This window comes from Tyto alba, unplaced genomic scaffold (assembly GCF_018691265.1).
Source record: "Tyto alba isolate M040663 unplaced genomic scaffold, T.alba_DEE_v4.0 Super-Scaffold_46, whole genome shotgun sequence".
Classification (NCBI taxonomy): domain Eukaryota; kingdom Metazoa; phylum Chordata; class Aves; order Strigiformes; family Tytonidae; genus Tyto; species Tyto alba.
In genome coordinates this window covers 9,832,362-9,852,153 of record NW_024881322.1, presented here as the reverse complement: position 1 = coordinate 9,852,153, position 19,792 = coordinate 9,832,362, and the positions used below count along the sequence as shown (strand labels likewise).

The 19,792-nt window shown below is 41.6% G+C and overlaps 1 protein-coding gene across 10 annotated transcripts in view; it reads left to right on the top strand.

The window, feature by feature from the left end:
- The window catches only part of ELMO1 (engulfment and cell motility 1), a 306,368-nt gene that overhangs the window by 222,622 nt on the left and 63,954 nt on the right, over nt 1-19,792 (top strand). Inside the window, exon 1 of one of the 10 annotated variants that reach the window (XM_032988871.2) lies at nt 1,885-2,073. The exons of the other annotated variants lie outside the window; for them this stretch is intronic. The gene's annotated coding sequence lies outside the window, so the exon portion shown is untranslated. Of the gene's footprint in view, nt 1-1,884; nt 2,074-19,792 lie in introns of those variants that run through there. 10 annotated transcript variants of the gene reach the window in all.

Here is a 19,792-nt window from a genome sequence, read left to right as displayed (position 1 = left end):
GGAAGAAGTACAGCATTGCAAGAAGTGAATCCTTACAGCATCCTGAGCCATTAAAAAATACAGTTCTTTTAAAAGCTCGTTTCTGTGTCAGAAATTATAATTGAGTGACAGGTGTCCTGAAAAGCTAGATCTCCTGGTGTAGCTCTCGTCTTGGCCTTGCTCTTGAGCACTAGACCAGTGGGCTTCAAAGACCTTCCTGGACTCTGGATTAGGCCCAGGTAGAAGACATTTAACAAGGAGTGGACTTTATTATACAGGTAGACATGGGAATCTACCTGCAAGGCTCTGTCATAATGCATTTTAAAACTCTGCTATTTACAATAGCTAATGCAGTGGACTTCTGTTAGAGCAATACAGGAATTTTTTTTTTTTTTTCAGAAGGGCCTTCATTTTTTATTCTTCTTTTAGTTAAATAAATGAAATTAAGTGTTGATGAAAAGGGAAGGTGTTCTTTTTTCCATCTGAAATTCTTCTCTAACACCATTATAATAGTATGTCAGTGTCTTACAGTCTGTCTGGACTTGTCTTTGTAGTATAAATGGATGCATTTACTCTCCCCATTTTAGAGCTTCAGTAACAGAAGCATAGAGGGAATGAAAGATTTTCTTCAGGTGTCCCAGAGAAAGTTTGAGAAGCTGCCAGAAATTGCCCTCAACTGCGAAGTCCCTTTGCTGATTTATTGAATGCCTTTGAATCTTTTCTCTCTCTCAACTGTTGCTTCCTTTCCTCTTCTGACCTAGTCATCTATCCTTTCTTGTATTGTCAGAAGGTAGGACAGAGTTTTATATCCACAGGTAACAACATTTTTGTGCGTCAAGTTTTCCTGGTGGCATGTTTCATCAGGCCTTGGGCAGAATAGGGAACACCCAGTGTAGAATTAGTTGCCTGAAGACTCAGGTCACCGTCTGTCGGTACCAGATATAATTTTTGAAGCCCACCAGCAAAACAGCAGATTGCTTAGGAAGTTCTATAATAGTCTTGTCAGATTTTGACCCCATTTTGGACAGATGCAATTTATGGAACTGGAAAGTGAAATGTAGTATTTTGACAGCCCGTACAGCAGTCTTGTGCTGGTCCATTACTCAAACTTAAAATACAAGTAATGTGTATTACTTGGGTACACAGGGAGTGTACTACTTTAGCAAATGCATGCATACAAGTGAATGCTGCTCATGTACCTATGTTCATATACGTATGCGTAACGCAGTGTGTTTGCGCAGGGGGAAAGTCAGCGTGTGCTCAGCTCTGTCTGCGTGTACTTTCCCAGCGTGTATGAAAAGAGAAAGCAAACTCTCAATCAAATAAGCAGCGAGAGCAGAGGAGAAAAAGATGAGATTGCAGTTGATTATGAGCCTGGCAGCAGATGTGCTACACAAATCCAGCCCGCTGCATCCAGGCGGTTTCCATGGCGATGGAGCGAGTAATTGTGGAGCTCCGGCACGCTCCCCCGCAGCCCCCGCCAAGGTGGACGCGGGCGCCGGGTCCCCACCGGTGCTGCCTCGCTCCCTCCGGCGAGCACCGGGCCCTGGGAAAACAAAACAAAACAAAAAACAAACAAACAAAAAAAAAAAACAACCAGCAGGCAGAGAGGGGAGAGACGCAGAGGTGGGGAGCTCTGATTTATTTATTTCCCCCGGTTTGATGGTAGGATGCTAGGGGAGCGGCGCTCTTCCTCGGAAATATGGTCTCCCAAGATGCTAAATAAATGGGCAGGAGTTTCCCCGAAACGGGAGCGGGCGGCGATTGGCTGCGGCGGCCCGGCTGTGCCAATGGGAGCCCGACCGGCCGCCGGGTACCCGCGACATAAGCAAAGCTACACGCTCGCCCCGGCGGCGCGGGGACCGGGGAGCAGGCAAAGGTGTGCGCGAAGGAGGAAAGGGGGGGGGGGGGGGTGTGTGTTTCTGCTCCTCTCACATGGCTACGCCGAGGACGGATCTCGTTAGAGAGCTTCGTCGGAGACCATCTGCCGCTCGCGCGCATTGTGCTTGCCGCAAAAAGCAGCATTAAGTCATTCGCTCACTGTCGTGTGGGAGGCGAATTTGTCGTCGGGAAGGATGGAGCTACGGGATCTCTGTAAGTAAATCCCTGTACTTTATCCTGCTATTTCAGCCCGGGCAGAGACAAATAAATGGGTTCAGGGAATAGCAAAAGCGAATCAGTGACAACTGCAAATAGCGTGAAGAATTTCTCGGTTTTCTTTCGCGTGTAGCAAGACGTGTTCTTCCTAACGGTTTCAGGCATCGGACAAACTAGTTAGCTGTTTGCACTGCCTTGGGTGGTTGTTTAGCCTATTAAGATTAGTCTGTGGAAGGATGCTCTAGTCTCCAGGGCATTTCAGAGTGCCTAGGTGTTTGAAAAGGAAAGCGAAGCACATGGAGCAGAATATCACAGGCACAAAAGTCCACAGTGCCCATATGTAGCCACCAGCGTCTGTGGTGTCAGTATAATAATAACAGGCACGTTTTTACAATGGTTTGTCAAACATTAGTTCAGAACCCGAGCCAAGAAAACACAAGTTGCTCATCATTCATTGCTGTGTTCAGCACATAGAACCATCGCTTTTCCTGCCCTTTATGTTCTTTTTTTGTTTTAATTAATTTCTTCTTTGGAGGAAGCTTTTAAAAAACACATTTAATTCAAAAGCTTCCCCATTTGTTGATGAAACAGGTGAGTACATGAAAAGTGTGGAGAGTTTCCTTTTCCACCGTTGCGGGGCATGAGTTAGAAGTTGATTCCTTTGCCTGTTGGGACTCTGCTTTTGATTCTGTGAAGCAGAAACGGTATATTTAGAAGGGGGAGGGGGGATGTATGCAGCCTGTCCCTCTGTAACCCTCTGGGGTTACTTGAGTTACACCAGCCATGAATTCGGCTCAGCATTGTTCATGTTTTATCAGGTATTTGCCGTTAGACTGGGAGCTTTGCTGCACGGAGCTCGTGGATGTCTCTCTGCTTAACCCTCTCAGAGGCTGTGGTTATCTTAACTGGTTTGTGAAAATACATAGGAGAAGGGATAGAAATAGGAACAAAAAGATTTAGAAAAAACTTCCTGTATTTTCACTCTCTGCCTGAGCTAGTCATGTGTATCAGGAATTTTATAGTAGCCAAACTAGATGTAAATATCATATGAATCTGGCTGCTTTTGAGGGATCCATTTTTGGTGTCTTGTGTGCATTTTAGAACTAAACGCACAACTTCCTTTCCCAGTGTTGGGAGCTGCTGGGAAGTCACATTGCTGCCTGGGAATCTCAGGCTGAGGGTGTGATTTTTTTTTTTTTTTTTTAGATATGTCTTAACTGGTCAGCTTTCCTTTTAAGATACTGCCTTTCAAGTTGTTGCAGGAAGGTGTGTCTGTGGAGCTTACGCCTTCAGTTACAGGTGTCGGCATTGTCTCAGGGTTGATGCCAAGAAGAATTGACAGTGTTTTCAAAAACTGTTTGATCAAAATAAATTAGAAAAATACAGAACATACATAGAATTCAATGCATCGGTACAGTGAGAGTGTCTGTTGGTGAAGGCTATATTAAGCTCCTCTGTGTACTTTCGAGTGTTTAACCCAGTGTATCACAAATGCAGGAGGACCCCTCATTAAGCTTGAATTATTGCCTTTTCTGAAGACATAGATGTAAGTCACTTTTCCCTGTGTTTCCCAGGGATGTTTGAATTGTCTTTTATTGAAATTATGGCCCCAGGCATCCTGTGTCACTGGGCTTAAAAACAATGTAATTTTCCTAATCTATGCAGAAAAGAGATAACCGTTAGCTCTTATTGCATTACTTATTTTTGTTTAGCAGTGATGCAAGTGCCAAGAATGAAATTTTTGAAATGAAGCAGATATTTAGCTGCTATATCACCTTCCCCAGGGGCTTGTATCATTCATTTGTATTCACTTAGCACTGATGTAGCTGAAAATCCCATCATGTATGGCAGTCTAGGCAAAGAGATGTGCCCACTCCCCATGCTTTGATTTAGGCTGAGATATTCCATAAAAAGCTGAGGGAGAGCTTGGGCTCTTGCACACCTGGGCATGGTTTGTTCCTGGTTCCAGGCTGGTGGTTCTGAAAGCTCCATTGCACCTTTTGGGTTTTATAATTCTACACTTACTACCTTCTGCTTTATTTTCTGATTGATAACGTGAAATCCTAGGAGAACATTGTCCTTTAAGGTCACTGCAACTCTTAGGAATATTTTAGTTCTTGTTAGTGGTCCAGGGGTATAGTTCAAACAACATCAACCTCTCGACTTTAGTCACGAGCATTAGGCAAATACTGTGTGACTGATAGAGTTCCTGTATCTCCCATAACCCTGTTTGAAGGGATTTGTTTGCTTGTCTATCCCTGTGCATTAGCAGATAAAAGGAAAGGGACAGGGAGGGAGAGAGACAGCCTATAACTGCTAAGCTTTGGATAGTGCATTGGATCAGTTTGTTTGAGGGCTTCAAACCACAGTGGTTGCTGAGGTAGAAAAAGTCGCGTTGCAGTGAAAGCCATGCTTGCATTAGATTTTTGACCTGATGGTGTAGAGAACAGTTGCTTGTCGTTAGTGCTTGGGGATGATCTATGTGGGAGAGGCGTTTCAGATTCCCAGTCTATAAGAGTTCCAGCAACAGAGGAGTGAGTAGGCTTCAGTGAGAGCTGTGGCATGCTGGCAGCAGTTGGAAGGATGCAGAAACTGAAAAATGCTATCTTGGGGTAGCTTTAATTGGTTGCATTGGAAAACACTTCGTTCGATGGGCTCATATGTCTTCTAAAATGCTTGGTGCCAGACCAAATTGGCATGCCTCCACTGACTTACACGAGAAGCCACCAGACATTGATCTGATCTTCAGTCTTATGCATACGTTTTTCTTGGAAGAGCAAGATTTTTACAAAGGCAGCAGGCTATTTTTCCTCTCTATTTGCCTCAGCAACAGTAATGTTGAAAACCCGAGTGGAATGGACACTCCACTTGTTTCCATGGGCTTTGAACTTAATGGGTTATCCTTCGTCTGCTCACAGAGCCTCATTCCCATATGTTAGTCTATACTGGAAGTGTAGAGCAGAAATCCAGAAGGGGAGGTTTTATGTGTGTCCAGAGATACTAAACTTGAATATTTCATTCTTTCCCTGGGTCTTCACCCTCCTTCAGTCTCAGTAAAAACATTGTGGTCATTCATGTTTTAAGCAGATGCTACAGCTGCCAGTCTTCAGTTTTGCCTCAGTTGTATTTTTGTTTTCACTCCATTATTCAAGTGAGTAGGTACAACTTTTACACAAACTACAAACCAAATACGCTTCTTCAGATGGCTCAATGTGTTTACATCCAAATGAATTGCAGACAGTCATAACTCCAAGTGAGATTAACCGCTCAAATGAGAACATTTCCTTATTTTTGTGTCTGGAAAAAAAACATCTTTAGGAAAAGTTGGCTCACATAGAGCATCATGCCAAGTCACAGAAAGCTCTTGCTCCCTGTTCAGTACATGCACACTCACATCTCAGATGGCAAGTGCACACAACAAAGCAACACGAAGCACAGAATAAAAATGGAACAGCAGTAAAACAAAGACAAGTGAATCGTGAAAAGCCCATTGATTTGCTTGACACCCATTTTGTTAAACATTGTGCAGTGCTAATCTGAAAACTCCTGTGCGTCACAAAAAGTTTTTGGAACAATAAGAACTGTCAATTCCAGCAGATTTTACAGACCTGTCATTATTCTTCCATTGTCTTGAAGCACTAAGTGGCATACAGAGGGATTTTTGGCAGGAGTTCAGGAGTGGTCTCGTAAAGAGGAATCGTGTGTCACTACCTTACATATGTTATCATTTGCAATTAGAGTCTAGCCCAGCATAGGCCCCTAAAACCATGTCTGCCCCTATCTGAGTGTGCTACTTTCATAGTGCTCATTTATTTTGTCTCTTAAAAAAAACAGCCACAAACCACCACTTTTTACTGTTCTTAATTGCAAAAACTGTAAAACGAATACAGAACTAGAATACTGTAATAAATTAATACCCTGCCCCCACGCTGCTCCTGTGGAAAGGTGGGAACAGGAGCAGTGATTACCACAGGCAGAATTTTTTATTAATTCCCTTTCTCTTGAGGTGGTATGACTGGTAATTCTCTCGGAGCATCTGGGTCCTCCCCTGCTCTAGCGGAGCAAAATTCCTTCTGCTCTGCCCTATGTTCTTTCCCTCCAGATGTTTTGTCCCCCTGTTAAGAAAAAGAAGCACACCCACCCCACCCCACCCCATCATTAGGAACTACAGCCCCTCTTAGGGACATGTCCCTGTAAGGAGAAGGATGACAAGAAGGAAGATTGGCTTTATATCAGGGAGAGTCAGTTTTGAGTTCTTTATTGAGAACCAGAAGCCATGTAACTGGACAGTGTTTTGTCTTCCATACTTACTCTTTCAAGTGTAGCATCATCTGTACACATACCTGACACAAATTAAATAAAGTTCCAATACAGTAAGGGTCATGACATTCCCTCTGAAAAAATGAAAATATTAATTTGCATCCTAGGTATCAGTAACTTGCAGAACCTATACGTATTGTAATAAATCTGCAACATTTTGAAAAGTCTGTGGGGCATAGATCCCTTTTTTGTGGACTTCACAAAAATTCTGGCAGGTTTCACTAATAAAGAATTTAGTGGTTTCAAAAAAATGTGTAAAAGTCAGACCTCAGAGGACACATATGACCTTCATATATACTAGAACTTTGATTAGCTGTAGTTTGGGCATTTTAAGCTCCTCTGTAATGCACAAAATCAATCTTGTAATGGCATGGAAAAGGAGATCTTTGTATTAATGCTAGCACACTGTCAAATTAATACATCAAATAATATACTCTTATCCTGAATTGGTAGACTGCTTTTATCAGCACTTTTGATGTGGCAAAGAAAGTGCTTGTTCCGTAGCTACAAACCCAACTCTCTTAGTCTTCCCTTCTCTTTGAACTTCAACTTTCTTAAGATGTGGAACATCATGATACAGAGAGCATCTATCACATTCACAGCTAGATATTTCAAGATTCACGTCCAAAGGTGTATTAGAAGCCACACAAATGGACTTTCTTTTAAACAGGGTTTTCAAATATATGTAACCTTCTGTCTTGACCTCTGGATCCACTCCCAGTCTGCATTTCAAGAAAAAGAATCTATCCACATATCCTTATCTCCAGTAAGATCAAAGCTGTCACTGTATTCTGAGGCCTGTGAGAATGAAATGGATTTAAAAAAAAAAAAAAAAAGTGGGGGAAATGGTGAAAAGATTTGAATGAGTTCACGTTTATAGAAGACATGCACCCACGGATCTTGGAAACAAACGGAAGACTTTCAGGATTAGCTGCAGCTCTTCTGTTCAGAAGCAGCAGAGCGTTTCTTTATTTTTTAGCTTCACCAAGGTAATTAAACAGACTTGAAAACATAAACAAAAATAGATTTTCTAGATCCCTACAAATATAGCTCTGCAAGTGCTTTGCCGTGAAAGTTAATAAGATTCTAACTTTAGATTGGGTTTTCTGCCTGGTGCCTAACAGAAGCCACTAAAAAGGATGAGAAGCACTGACCTATTTTTTGTCACGACCACAAGGTTATCACCACTGCATCTGATAATTCAGCATGATGCTGAGGAACATTGTGGCTGGAAGAACCTTGCTCTGCAAGAAAAATAATTCATGATCCCTGTATTCAACACAATGGGTTAAAATGTACCTGTTAAAATGTACCAGGGAAGGACCGTAGATCAACCAGTCTTTTCTCCTGACTCTCTCTGTACCTTCACAAGGCACCTTCTCCTCTCCCTCTTCCCATACCCACCTTTCTTAGGGTGGAATTAAGCCCTTTGGCTGACAGAAGCTCCACTCAGCTTTCAGAAAGGGGAGCCTTCCTAATGCGAGACTCTTTATGGTCTGTTCAAGCTCTCAGGGTCATACTTTGAAATAGCTGCAGCTGAAAAGAGGTACATGATGTCCGTGAAACCTCTCACTTCTATACCACTAGCTGCTTTGGTGCATAGAATAAATAGGCAAAGGCTTGAGTTAGAAATACTTCTGATGCTTAGTAACTGTAATGGGAAGTTGGATTATATTTATATGTTAATAGTTGGTCTTGAATTTTTCTGCCTTGAAATGCTGTTATAACACAGTTAAATATTTAATAGAAGAGTGGAAAGTCTAGTCACAGTTGTTTCACAAATAAATTCCTTTGTTCTCGCTTCCCAACTTACCTTTTAAAATCCCCTGTTCAAATTATCACTCTATTGCAGCACACTGTTTTGGGGTTGTGCTTAGAATGTCTTCAGTCCCATTTTCAATTGCAAGTGAAATTATGCTCATTTCTAATGGTACAGAAAAGGTACAAGTGAATCTCAAAATAAGTTCTGCTTGTTCATGCATGAAATTATGTATCAGCCCACCTTTGCATGCAGGAATTCCATCGTTCGAAAGCCATGGGCCTCTACTTCCAGCTGAACTTTGCACCAATCCTGATACCAGTTTTCACTGCTAAAGGTTCTAGCCCAGCAAATTTCAAAGCTTTGAATTTTTATTATATACTTAAGGTAGAAGCTAAAAACTTCCAACCAATAATTTCTTTGGTGGAGTAAATATCAAGTGTTTCAGTCATACAGATCTAAGCATCAGTGTTTATCGTGGAGTTGATAAGACAAACAATTTCTGGATGTGTGTCAGATTATTTGGGTTATAAAGCGCTTCGCTGTCAGGTTTCAACTAAGGAGGAAATAGTCACCCTTCTAATTCTGTTAAGTGCTATTGGGTATTGGTAATCGAATGAAACTTGTTTCTTTCCGAGAGATACATGACAGATTTGTAATGTGAAAAGCATAAGAAAGCCTCACAGCCAATTATATGATTTGAAACTTAAAACCAGAACTCAGTTGCTGCTTGTTTCAAAACTTCTCCTGAGCTATGATTTAAAAGCGTTATTGCACCAAAATCCCAGAGGTTGTTGAGGCTTGCAGTAGTGAGCTGCCAAGAGATAATCGGTCAGTAGTTCTTGTGATTGTAAAGAAATGTGCATATTCCATCACGATCTCTTGCACAGGCAGAGACACCTGGGCCTGAATCTAGATCCCTTCAGATCATGCCCTTGCTCTGGTGTCCTCATCATTGCCTCTGCATCGTTAGTGCTGTCAAACCGTGTAACCTAATGAGGGTATTGTGCATCTCTGATGCCACAGTCCATTTGGAGCATCTATCTGTGGCCAGTGCCACAGAGCACCCATGAAAGGTGAACACAATAGGTTGTGTGGGAGTTCTGGTGCAGAGCACAGGGTCCTGCTTTGCCATTCCAGTCACCTCAGCAGCATTCGTTCCTTATATTAACATTGTGCTTAGGGTGAAAACTCAGGGGGTGCTTAAAAGGAACCACAGCGCAGAAGGTGAAACCTTTGCTGCGTTGAAACAAGGGCTAAAACTCCCATCAGTTTCAGGCTGCTTCCCAGAATGAAGGGGATGTCTTCCTTCTGGAGTGAAGTGGACAAATTGTACCATGAAGTCAGTCAAAAGGCACCTCCTCCTAAAGAAAATGAAAGATGTCAAAGAGCTCTATGTGAGTCAGTTGAAAAACAAGCAACAATTTTGATTCCCAATATATAAAAAAGAATGTTTGTTCCACCAGGGGTAACAGCTTGTTATGTGCCTTGATCTCAGGATGCAGGGAGAAAGAAGGAGACAGAAAGTACTTGAAGCCAAGTTGGCTGCTACCGTCCACAGCAGCACAGTCAATCAAATTGTTTCATCATTCCAAGGCATCCTGTAACAGCACTGATTTATCTTGCTGCCATTCAATTGTCCCCTGTTGATAATTCCAGTTTTGTCAAGAGATGGCAGAGATTTTGCTGAAAACCTGCAAGCTCCTCTTGCAAGCAGCAAACAGTAGGAGAGCAGAGTAAGGCTTCCTCGTTTTCATTGATGCCTATAAATAGTCCATGCTAACCCTTGCAGCCTTAAAGATGTAGGGAATCTTTTTTTGAAAAAGAATCCACTATTTTTAAAACCACATTGACTCAGCAGAAGTAGACGTGTGCATTTGAGATCATGATAGGTTGATAACCAAGCCCTGCTGTGAATGCTTAGCTCTTTAATTCTGCTTGTAACATTTTACATTTATTTTAACTCTGCAGTGGACTGGCACAAGTCCTGATATAATGGCTGAAAAGGAGGCTGCTACATTATTGTATATATTAAGAAAAAAAAGGTCTTGGTTACAGTTTTTACAATGTAGTTTTGTGTTTCTTCAGTTTTCTCTATGTATGTCAGAAAACGAGAAGATAATTAACCAAAATGCATTTAATTTATATCTAGGAACAGGTTGCTTAATAAAAAAATCTGTAGTTCTCCATTGTGCTAAGCAGAACTAGTCACAGGAGCCATTGTATGGGTTTCAGTGGGATTACTCCAATATGCAATTGCTATCCAAACATGATTTGAGCTACTTTGAAAAGTGTATGAGGTTTCTTGGGAAAGCTGAGTCCTTTGGTCTTGGAGACAGGAAGGTTTTTTAATATGACACTAGTACGCATGCATCAAATTAGAAATTATCAGAAAACCCAGGCTTATGTAATAGGAAGAGATAACCAGAATGCTTGGTATTGCTAATGTAAAAACAAAAATGGTTTGTTCTGTGTGTATAGATGTTATAAATAATCTAGGAATACTTCGCCTTTTGGTTTGCCCTGTAATCCTAGGCTTCTTACTAATACAATTCACGGGCTCATCACTGGAAATGTAAATTTCTGCAGAACATTCAGATCTCTGTATTGCCAGGTTATTTTTATTTTTCCTGTGATTCTAGGCAGACTTAAAAGGCATCTTCAAAAAAATGTAGCTAAATTAATGCATACACCATACTGACAAATGTGTAAGTGAAACAAGGCTGTACAGCAGCCTAAAGATGTTACCTACCATTCAAATTATTTTCCTGCTGGTATCAGTCTTGAGGAGGAGTTGAGTTCTGAAAATATTTTACCCGTAAAAAGGTATGGGTTCAAAAAGGAAGAAGAGGAGCAGATTTCCACTATTTTATGCGTATTTTCAGGTTTGATAGAAAGGAAGATTAAACTGTGTGTGTTTGACAGCAGCAATTGATCACTTGAGTGAGATTCTGTCTGCTCTGCTCTTAATCCTGTGGTAATTCGGGATCCTTAGCCATCAATTTCTAAACATGATAATCCAAACCCCCTGCAGTCAGTTGTGTTGGTGTCATCAAGAGCCATACTGGACTTTCTGTCGCTTAGATAAAGGAATGTAGAAGCAAAAATGCCAGGATAATGCTATAAAACCAGCGGTTCTGTTTTCAACAGTGTGAGTATCAGGAATTAGACTGTAGTTGTTTAGAGATGCTATCCAGTAACGTTTCATTGATATCAGTGGGCACTCAGGTTTGCTCCAGCTTACTATTAGGCATAATAAATTCTATACTGACCAAATTAATTTCACTCAGAAGCTACCCTCAGAGCATATCATAGGGACAGGCTTCAGAGACACACGTGGTACTAGCTAGCAAGCTAGCTGCCTATTAGATATATGCTCATTTAACATAAATAACTGCTGCTCTCTTATGTCATATAGAGGGTCATATCTTTGGGAGAACTTTAGTATACTTAATTAAAAACAGGAAAACTAGTAAAGGGACTCATCTCTATAGCTCTGGAAAGGTGAATCAAAGTTCCTCTGAGTGTTACCAGAGCAGAATAATAGCCAGAAAGTACTCAGCAGAATCCAAGAGATGAAAGCAAGGTGCAAATCCTTGCAGTGTTTGAGGGCAAAAGAGAGTGAACAGTGAGAAAAGCAGAACTGTAAACCAAGATTTGTTGTAGCTGTCAGCCTATGTTGTCAAGGGAAGAGGGAACATGCCATATCTGGACTGAAAATACCAATACCAACTTTGAACAAGAAGATATTCTTTGTATCTGGCTGCATGCTGTCTCTGAGAAGTAGCAAAGGAGAAAACGCTGTCAGATGGCATGGTTGGTGACTAAGTCAGATGGACACAGTCTGCTTCAGTTCCTCCATCCACCACAGATTTGTTGTGCTACCTTGCACCAAGCAAGAGAACTTCACTCTTGCTCCCTGGCTTTCCGCCTCTGACACATGTGAGCAATAACACTGTCCTACTGAATGGGATGTTGCAGGTGCGAGATATACTGAAAATTCAATTCTGTGGCTCAGAGCAAGCGAAAAATAAACTTGAGCCTGTAGGGTTAAGATTTCCTTGCAAAGGGCCTGCAATAAAGTTTACGGATGTAAACCCATTTTATTAGCTGACGACACTTTTGTAGTTAAAGCACTATGATTCTAGTTTTTTAAAGGAAATGTGAAACTTTCTTAAACAAAAGTGGTTTTGTAGAGAAACGAGAATAACCAGTGATACATGCTAACCGTAAAATTGTTCCCGATATTCAGTTAAACTTCTTTCTGTCTCACTGGGTCCAAATGAGGGACTCTTTGGATTCTTCCTTCAAAACTCAAATTTGTCAGTGTTAGAGCCAAATTTTGGTCTGAACGAGCTAAAATGTGAGTAAGTATACTTTGTAATGTATCTGAAAATTTATGATAGGCCATAGATGGACACTGTTAAGGCTTAAACTAGACCAGTGATACCAGTTTGGAGGTTGGTTGAGCAATGTTGGGTCAAGTAAAAGCTCAAGGTCATGGGGTGCTTCACTGGTGCATGATTGGGGTGGTCCTGCAGCATAACCAGAACCAATGTGTCCTCCTCCAGTGCGTGTATTCTTTCTCAGAACAATACGTAGGCCTGCTGTGTCATGAGAAGGCTTGCAGATTGGCTTCCTGGGTGGGGAAGGGATGAGGCAACCCTCAAGAAAAGGAGAGGGAGAGAAGAAGAGAGAGAGAATAGGCCATATTAGTTGTTTTGGAGCTAGGTGGTAGGTCACCTTCAATGAAATGTCTATTATAGAGGTCTTTTCCACCTTCTTTCTTACAACTGTTGGGATTGGGAAAAGTATTTAAGTAAATTTCTGTATCATTTACATTTTCCAGTGATTCCAGTTACATTGGGATGCTTTAGTTCATCAACACAAATAAAAAACAATGTAGCCTCTTCACCATTTTGGCCAAATAACCACCATCTCCGAGGAAGACAAGATTGGAAATAAAAGAATATGGTACCAAAAATGTGACCCCGAGCATAAAAAATGCTGAGTCCTAGGATGTTCCTGTTGTTAATGCTTTGCCTCTCCACCCCCTTTTTTCTTTTTCTAGCTTAATAGTGGCAGCTGATACAATAATGGGCTACTGCACAATTTTACACCTAAGGTACACAGTCACATTTAGAACCTGACAGTGTTCTCTTTCTGGGAATTGAACTCTGCTTGCAGCCCACAACTGAAACAATTAGCTATAAAACAGAAAGCGGCTTCGTAAAAAAAAAAAAAAAAATGTTCTCCAGCTTACAGTACATTTTAAGAATCTGTTAAAAGAAAGTGAAAGAAAAAATTCAAGTAGACAGGTGAACAAGCCTCAGAGCACTTAACCAGATCATACAGGTTTTGAGAACATAAATGATTTAAACTGGAAGTCATTTGAGAATATATAATAGAACAAAGGGCTCTGACAACAGCAGAGGGAGCAGAATAGAAATGGTAATGTTACTATATGTACCCGCTTGCACCAAAAACAGCAAGTGAAAGGAGGAATTTGAACTAAACTCTATGAACATGACTCCTTATAGCTCTTATTAATGAGTTGTTTGGTTCCTCTCCCAGTTTCTCTTGACCCTTTTCTGAGGGTTAAATTAATCCCTTGCGCAGCTCAGCTGAGGATAATGAAGTTGCCCTGGGGTATGAATGTAGCCCTTGGGTTTGACCTACAGAAGGCTGAGCCTCTATTCTTCACTATGTTTTCAGGCAGTTTTGTTTATGCTGGATTAATTAAAAACCCCCTCTCCATTCCCCAGGCTGATACACTCTCCTGCGCCGAATAAAGGAGGTTCCAGTGCCTGGCCTCTCTCAGCCTATCCACGCCTGTGCAGAGACATAGCGGAAAACGCTGCTAATGAGAGGAACTTAATGAACCTGATCGTGTTCGTGAGCAAAAAAGGCTCATGTTCTGATAGGGCCAGTGGGGGTAACGTTCATGATGTGAAGGACAGTTTGGATTCCTACAGGCTGTTGCTCATGTTTCTGGAGCCATAGGTATTGCTTGCATTTGGCCAGTAAGGCAGAGTCTTGTTTGCTGGAGGTGAAAGCAAGGGACTAAACCATGTAGTCAGCTGGCATTTGATCTAGTGTAGATAGATTGAAATGCCTGTTCCAGTTATTACGGATTAGATTTTTAAAAGGTTTCAAAACAGATGCTTTTTTCTTAACACTTAAATACATCACTGTCCACGAATAGTACCAATTTTGGGGCCAAAATCCAGCTTTATCCAATGTGAGCAATAGGTCGGAATCTTGTCCGAAGTCACCCCATTGTTCAGAGAATTTTGACCGCAGGAGCTTTCCTCTTTCTTTTCTTCTTTTGACACACTTCTCTACTTCGCTTATCTTTTATTCCCACCTCCTTCTTCCCATCATGCCAGTGTGCAGATACCACATAGTGGCCAAGCAGAGGCTGGTGCTTTGCTGCGAGGCATCAAAAGCAAAATAGCGTTGGGAAAGAGGGAAGTTGCCCTCATGAGGGCAGAGCAAGAAAGCATTTGGCTCCTTTACCTCAGTGCCACGAAGCTAGGTGGAGCAAGCCAAATCCACCCTTCCCTTCCCCTTTTTCTTCTTTAACCCTCTAAATTGTCTGTGAATTGGTGTTTAAGCTGGATTTAAAGTAGCCTGTGTATATTAGTTGATTCCCTCATAAATCAGGAGACTTGGCACATCTGTCTTAGCATAAGCATTTCATTTCAGTGTTCAGTAACAGCAGAGACAGACAGGTTTTTTTGTCATGGACAACAATAGATGGCTTCTGACAACTTGGAGCTCTCCAGCAGTATTGAGAGCACCGTTGTACTGAAATTTGAGAAAGTTTAAGTTTTCCTTACGGTCAAAACCAACCTGTGAACACCAAAAGGAAATTTACAGTAGGTGCTTAACACGTACAAGTGAAGTTTCTGATGGTCAGGCTGTGTGCTGGTCCTTTGCTGCTGTAAACGTTTGATTACTTGGCTACCATCTGTCAAGAGGGTATTTTCAGACAGAGTGGTGGGCTAAGAAAGACTTCTTTCAAGGTCTGTGGTTGTGTTGGATTTGTTTTGCACAGATTCTAGAGAATGCTGATTAATATAAATCATCTTGTATTGCAGCACTTGACCAAGGCCTATAATCATGCCACTACTTCAGCTGTGTCTGATTGAGAAGTTCCCAGATTAAGCAGGGTACTTACAGTGAGGAGTCCCCTCTTTGCCAGCTGGGAGGTTGAAACCATCTGCATTCTGAAATTTTAAAGAAAGAAAGAATCTGTGAACTGCTTTATAAAATGGTCTCTTCCTCATTACCCTAATCACATAAGTATGCTGAAGGCTGCAATCAGCTTTTTTTTCCTTTTTTTCTTTTAAATCAGGCACAAGAAAGGAAAAAAACCTAATGAACATTGAACTGAAAAGGATCACTTGGGTCATCCAGGTCCCATCCATGCAACTCAGTAATAGACATTAGAGCAGAGGAGGCCATTAAATTTCTCTTCCATCTGTCTTGTTGCATGCTTCAGAACACAACACCCAATGCCCTTTAAACCACGTAGATCTACATGGAGAACTAAGTGGCCTGTATAATGTGCCATAGTATAGATCAAGGGGACTGCTTATCTCAGGATTTAATTTCTTAAATGAAGTAGTCTTATATCTGAAAATTGCATTTCTGAGATGAAATTTCTAGGTAATGCAGAGGAAAGCAAAAGTACCTGTAATTTTCAGTTGCCATACTGGATCTCTTTCTCCTAGCCCAAAGTAGCATTGGTTTAAACCCTGAGTGTGTGAGCAAGGCCCATCAGTGAGCAGAGATACTAATGCTACCTGTAGCATTAGCTTCTCCTTTCCACTCTCTTAGATGTAATAGTTGCTAGTCTTCAGTGCTGGGGAGTAAGATAAAAGGAGAATGAACGCATGGAAGGATTAAATGATGTGTCCAAGGTCATACAAAAGCAGCTGTGGCAGTCAGATGTTAGATTTGTGCAACCTAAATATTAGCACAGTGCATAAATTAAAGGGATGGCCTTTTTTCAATTGTTTCTGGTATTTTAAGTGAGGAAAGAACCTTTGGGTAGTATCCAGACTATGGTCCATGGCAAGTTTTTAACTGCCTTTTATTCAAGCAGTGCAAATTGGTAATGTCATGCCACCCGTACTTAAGCAGAATTTCTGGGTATCCACGAACATGTCAAACTCCAGTTCGACTTAAACTCAGCCTGTATTTTCTCATTACTATTTTCATGAGGTTTCTCTTCTTTTTAAGAAGTTTTCTTACAGCTCTGACCCCTGTCAAAGCTTAACAAATGTGGCATGGCTTCACCAGCAAAGGCTTGGGATAGGGGCACTGTTTGCTTTCTCATAGGAAAGGACAAACATTTATCTGATCAACAGCAAAAGCACAGTGGTAGCTAGACCAGATCTGCACAAAAGAAACACAAGAGAATCATTGGTACTGCAAATATAAAACCTGGTTAATAATGAAGTGACATGAAGAGTACCATGTTCTGGCTATGGGCTGATCTGACTGTAGAAGAACTTTGAGTGCTAGAGGTCCCATAGTATGCTTCAGATGTATGTGTTAAGGAAAAGAAGAATTATGCAGTTGTGAATATAGTGCATCTATGACAAGAGCCTTTATTACCAGTAGATTTGATCCTGTGAGATCCTGAGCATTATCAGCTATCGACATTTTTGTTGTCAGTTGTAAAATATAAAAATGGACTCCTAGTGCAGGAGACAAGACCAGAAAATTATTCCCCTCCCCCCCCCCCCCCCCCCCCCAAAGAAAATATCTAGGAGTCTTTTGTTTTGGAGGAATGTATGTGTTAAAAATGTTACTCTTCATAATTGGGTATCTCTGCCTTGCATGTAACATCCCTGCTTTGCGCACCAGATGAAAGTCACATCTGTGGCTCCATTTGTCTAACAAGCAGTTTTCCTGCAGGCTCTCTAATACTTACCCTGGGGGGAGTTTATAGACCTTATCTAAGAGGAGGAATTACTTTGTTGTGGCTTTGACATGCTCTTTAAACAATATTCAAAAACCATCTGAAACCACATTATATAAAGAGGATCCTTTCTGTGAGTCTCGGTGGAGAAAACAAAAGTGAGAAATTTCCCTGTTCCATTTTCTGGCTTTATTCTGTGTCCTAGCCAAGGGCTAGGAAGCTGTGTAAGTTAGAGGGCTTGTTAATTAATATTAAAACAAACCAAAGCAAATCTAAAAGACTTTATGCTGCTCTTCAGTGTCCTCATCCACCTGTTCCCCTCATCATTTAGATGGCTCCCAGACTGGCATGTATTTGACTGATGTCCTACTTCCGTTGGTATTGCTGTACAGACCACAGAATACATTCCTCGTCTGACGGAGTAATTTCATCCTTGTTCTTTAAACCATTGATTGAAAAATGTTTCTACTGTTCCTGCTTTAAGCCCTGCCCTGCTTTGCCCAGCCCTGTCCTGTGAGCTCGCAGGATATGCACGCTGCGGGCTGGTGATGGGGCAGGGTGCTGCCCTGCTGGGAGCTGAGAGTGTGCTCGGAGTGGAACCCGCGGCGCCGTCAGGAGCTGGTTTTGAACCTGAGCCTCTTAGTACGGCAGCAGTTACACTCTTGCATTACTTGAAACGGGAAGTGATACAGATGTAGGATGCTAGGTTTGACTGCCGTTTTCAATAGGACTTTATCTCTGATTGTGGAGGGACTCATATTTTCAGAGACCTGACCATCGAAAGCTCTGTGAGAATAGTCCTAGAGAGTGACAGCCACCCGAAGGTACTGGCAGAAGCCAGTTCCACTATCTCACGCTGTCCTAGTAGTACAGTACAGCTTCTGACTTGAAGAAACTAGGACAGAGACCAGAGATTGGTTCCTCCTTCTTGTCTCATTCTGGCATGCCTGTAGTTTGGTAATGTGAATGTCAGCCTGCAAGGAGCCAGGCTTGAGATCACCCATGCTTTTCATTCCTGGGGCATAGCTGTAGAATTTGAGTTTACTTCTAAAGGCAAATACACTGAAATTTCACGTTAAAACTTCTCTGCTTCAAAATAATGGTTATGGTTACAATAGTAGCAGCAGCAGCCAAATTTTCAAAAAGAAAACCTTTTTGTTGTTTTGGGGGGTGGGGATGATTGTGTTTTTGTAACATTAAATCTCAGCTTGGCCTTGGCAGTGAAATGCCATGCTGCTGCTGCTTGAACAAGGCAAAGAAATGGGCTCTTTAGGTTTGACATCCCTTTAGCTTTCCAGCATTCTGGAGGATCCCCAAGGCCCCGTGGAAACCAGATGCATTCCTGCTGCAACAATTAACGTAACCGACCCTTGCAGGAAGGGAACATTGGCAGGGTGGGGGGAACATTACAGTATATCCGTTTGGAAAATTCCACTATTGACATGAAAAACAGCAGGGTAACAGCAAAGATGGATTGCAAATTTTGACAGCACCGACAGGTAAATATTGGCTTTGTGCAAACAAGTTTCTATAAATAACCCGTCTGCTCCAGAAACTCCACAGATGGCAGCAGGGCTGCCGGGGTATTGATTTACCCACTGTGCTCAGTGCAGAAAAGCACAGCTGTCAGCTTTGCTGTTCTTCTCGTTCTGAGTGTTGCTTCTGCTCCTGCTGAGAGCTGCATGCCTTGTTCACCATTTTCTTTGGCAAATAGAGATGAAGATTAAGAGCCCAAAAGAAATAATTTGAAAGAAAAACCTGCAAAAATAACAAAGAATAAATGAACAAGTGCAGAGAGTAACTATAGAGAATGCTGTATATTCCACACACCAAAATCCAGCAAGAACCTGTCTCTCTTGCTCGGTCTGTATCAGATAATTTAATATAGCTCACAGGAGTGGTTTATAGAGGTCCAGGAGATTATGGGGGGGCTTGAAGGGCAAGGAGAGCTTATGAGGAAACAGTAAAAAGTTTGTACATCATGGGGGGTAACAGGCAGAGGTTAGAATCGAGGAGTAGAACCTGGTGCTATCTTTTGGGAGGACTTGCAAGCAAATGGAGGTTCTGCCAAAAATCTCTAGCAGCTGGAGGTGACTTATAAATAAATGCCAGCCAAATAGGCAAATGCTTAAAATTGTCGTGATTAGGGTTTTGGCTTGTATGACCCATTTGAGGACAATCTAAATCTCAGGATTATGATTATCAGACAGTAGAGTCAGCCAGTGCAACCAGAGTCTCATTAACAAAAATGCTGATTTACAGGCATAATACCTGGAGTTGCTTTTTAAAGGAACGTCTTAGATAGACTTCATAATTTGAGTTCTGTAAAAACATTTGCCCATGGTGCGGCCTCGCTCCAAGGGCTCATCAGTAGCAGAACTGTGTGTTTCCTGGGGCAGGCACGGTGTATGCCATTTGAAAGTATTTTTCTGCTGGTTTTCTGTGTAATTTCTGTGTAGTTACACGATCAACCCAGACAATGAAAGTTCCTCTGTCATTATAGTTACATCTGCATCAGAGATTGTGCAGCTTTTGGTTGTCATTTTGTCTTGTGTGGTGGCTTCGGGCTTTTTTGTTGGTTTTGGGGTGTTTTGGGGTTTTGTTTTGTTTTTTTTTTTTTTTTTTTTACAGTTAGCTTGCACAACTAAAATGGCAAAAAAAGAAAAAGTAGAGATCTGGACCAGTTGAAATAGATGGTTACT